This window comes from Triticum urartu, chromosome 7A, assembly GCF_056163025.1.
Source record: "Triticum urartu cultivar PI428250 chromosome 7A, HENAU_Tu73, whole genome shotgun sequence".
Taxonomy (NCBI): Eukaryota; Viridiplantae; Streptophyta; class Magnoliopsida; order Poales; family Poaceae; genus Triticum; species Triticum urartu.
Window position 1 is genome coordinate 312,590,001 of NC_141879.1, and position 3,927 is coordinate 312,593,927.

Consider the following 3,927-nt stretch of genomic DNA (forward strand, 5'->3'; position numbering starts at 1 on the left):
ATCGCTATGTCCCAGAGACCTTTCCACACCTCAATGGGGATACAATCAGGGCCCATCGCCTTGCCTCCTTTCATCCTTTTTAAAAGCCTCCTTGACCTCAGACTCCTGGATTCGCCGCACAAAATGCATGATGGTCTCATCAAAGGAGTCGTCTACTTCAATGGTAGAACTCTCATTCTCCCCATTGAACAGCTTGTCGAAGTACTCCTGCCATCTATGCTTAATCTCATTGTCCTTCACCAAGAGTTGGCTGGCTCCATCCTTGATGCATTTGACTTGGCTAATATCCCTCGTCTTCCTCTCTCAGATCTTGGCCATCTTATAGATGTCCCTTTCGCCTTTCTTCGTGCTAACCGTTGGTAGAGATCCTCGTATGCCTGATCCCTTGCTTCACTAACAGCTCGCTTTGCGGCCTTCTTTGCCATCTTGTACTTCTCTATGTTGTTTGCACTCCTATCTAGGTATAGGCGTCTAAAGCAATCTTTCTTCTCTTTAATCACCTTCTGGACATCATCATTCCACCACCGGGTATCCTTATCTTCGCTTCTCCTTCCCCTAGGCACTCCAAACTCCTTTGAGGCCACCTTACGAATGCAAGTAGCCATCTCCATCCACACATTGTCCGCATCCCCCTTCCTCCCAAGGGCCCTCCCTAATGACCCTCTCCTTGAAAACCTGAGCTACCTCCCCCTTAAGCTTCCACCACTTCGTTCTAGCAACTTTGGCATGCTTATCCCGCTGGAAACGAATCCGAAAGCGGAAGTCAGCAACCACCAACTTATGCTAGGGTACAACACTCTCTTCAGGTATCACCTTACAGTCTAGGCATGCACGCCTATCTTCTCTTCTCGAGAGGATGAAATCAATCTGGCTAGAGTGTTGGCCACTACTAAAAGTCACCAGATGTGATTCTCTCTTTCTAAATAGGGTGTTAGCTACAATCAAGTCGTGGGCTAGATTAAAGCTTAAGACATCGTCTCCTTCTTAATTCCTGATGTCATAGCTAAAGCCCCCATGCGCCCCTTCAAAACCTATGTAAGATGTAGCCATGTGGCCATTGAGGTCTCCTCCTATGAAGATCTTCTCACCAACCGGTACACTCCTAACCATGTCTTCCAAGCCTTCCCAGAACTCCCTCTTGGTGTTCTCATTGTGGCCTACTTGCGGGGCATAGGTGCTGATAACATTGAGAACCAAGTCCTCGACTACCAGCTTGACCAGGATAATCCGGTCCATTCAAATAAGGAAAATTGATTCAAATTTAGTCCATATGGTAGACAATAATATATATATTCATAGGGTGGAGTAAAATGTTCATATAAGATGGAAGATCAAAATGTAGGACTACATCCATTATAAACCGCAAGATCACCTAACGATATATTCGAATTCAACATAACGTGGATTTAAAAATTGAAACTCGAGATCCTGGCATTTGTAATCATATAAAAAGGGACATGAATCTTTCTTGTGGTGGGAATTGATTTGTTCTTTGTTGTTGTTGAGGGAAGTGCGAATTGATTTGGTACTGTATAGGCTAATCTTGTTCTCCTGATTTTTTTACATTTTTCTTGTAGTTTTTTCGATGGCATTTATAATAATATAGTAAAAGGGGACATGACTCTCTTGTGGCTTGTATGAATATTTTTTTTGTACGCGTTATGTTTGTTCTGCCGAAGATGGAATCCGCGCCTTGTTATCCCGAAATTTTCAAGCTTGAGTATCTTTTGTCTCTTCTTCTATGAAACTCCCGCCTCTTCAACCCGCGTTGCGCCTTGTTATCCCAAAATTTCAACACGTGCGAAAACTCCCTGCTCATCTGAAATCGATCACGCAGCCCAGACATGCAAAATCCCCCTTCTACCCCTCAGCCAGAAATGCCGCCTCGATGTTGCATTGTCAAAACTGGTGGGGGTACGTTCGTAACTTACCCCACATTTCGGACAAGCGCATCCCTAAGACATGGCTCCCACTACCTTCCCCTTCGCCCCCCATTCGTACACCGAGGCCGCCAAAACCCGCGAAATCCCATGCTCCTTCGTCGGCCTCCCGATCGCCGCCTAGCCGGAGACTCTTCCCCGACGATGTCATCCACAGCAACAGCTCGACATCCCTCATCCACTGCACCGGATGAGGATCCGTCGCCGATCTCGTCGTCCCCGCTGGATCAGCCGCCCCGTCCTCCACCACCAAGGAGCTGCCCCGATGTCTGCCTCGTCTATCGTGCCAGCTCCATCCCCACGGCGCTGTCTTGACCTGCCCCATCGGAACCGCAGCACCCTCACCAATTCCTCCGATGAAGTTGAGGCCTAATCGGCGCCACCAAGGACGTTCTACACTCACCGCTGCATTTTATCTTTTATTCAATCTCATGGGGCTACCGGTGCTCGATATCGAGCAGCCACGGCGGGTCTCCATCGACTGCGTCGTCGCCGGCCACTTCATCCACGTCGTCTCTCCCCCATGTTGTTGCTTCCTCGGCAGCGACTTCCACACTAGCACTAGCTGCTGCTGCTCGGGCTCTCACTCACGCTGCTGCTACTCCGGCTCTCGCTCGCACTGCGGCTCTATTCTTCCTATCGGTCGCGCTGCTGCACTGCTCTTTCTTTCGTTCGTGTTGTTGCTCTGCTCTGCTATTGTTGTCGATCACGCTGCTGCTCCGCTCTTGCTCCCGTTCATGCTGCTGCTCTGCTCTTTCTCTCGTTCATGCTGCTGCTATGCTCTGCTCTTGCTCTCGCTCGCTCGGCTGCTGCTACGACACGACCTGCGGTAGCTACAAGAATTGCTGCTTTAGCACTCGCTCGCAGTGCTTCTGCACGAGTTGCTCTCTGCTAGTGCGTTCCCTACTCAAGCGGCTGCTGATTTAGATCACTGCTTCTTTGCTACTAGTGCTCGAACACCCTAAACTTCTATTGCAGTGCTCTGCTACTATATCTAAATCAGTTCCGATAGTAAAATTCAGTTTCGACTGTAAAGTTCAGTTTCTTAAGTCAAGTTCGGAATGAATATTATTTACAACATCTGTCGGAGCGGCCATGGCGCGGCTGATGCATTTCATATCTAGCACTTTTTGGTGATGTATTTTACATCATCTATTGCATATGTTATTAGAGTCCCACTTCAGATTAATGTTGTCTGTCTTGTCCTGCTTCAGCCTCACCATCGTACATCTCACCGGAGTTGCTCCAATGACGGAACCGTCCATCACAGTGGAGCAGTACCCTCGGCGCCGTCTCCAGAGGCCTCAGATCTTCTTCCCTGCCTCCGACAGTCACACCAGCATCACCATCCTCCACGTCTAACCCAATGATGTTGAGGTCGACAAGGCTATGCCAAAGAGGTTGTACACTCGTCGCATCACTTTGTTACTCTACATTCATGTCGATCCCTCAGGGATCCTTTAGTTCAAAGCAGTTGCAAATCTAGAAATAAATGAATCATGGTCACAGAGTTAACAAGGAGAAAACTAAATGCTCTTTTGAACCACAATTTGAATCGGTTTATTAAGATAGCCATTATATGATATTCATGTGGACCAAATCTAAGCTCACAAATTATTTCGAGGGCAGGCTTCAGCCTGTTGAAGACTGCCTATTGGAATCGCTACTGGTTCAAAGAAAGAGTGAAGGAAAACATAGGAATTGGAAACTTTACTATGGTACTACTATTCATGCATTTGGTTAGAAGGAATGGAGCAAAGCAAAACTCGAGGATTTTTTCCCTTTGGTGTCTCTTTCAAAGAAGAATCGTAGGAATTTTAATATCCACTTGGACGTCCTTTTCAAAATTAATATGCATGAAGAACATGACTAATTGCATTACCGGCATAATAAGATTCATATTTTATATCTTCATGTGGTTTGACTTTAATTTGACCATGTTTCTCCATTCCTATGTTCTTCCAATTCATGTGAACCAAACACCCAG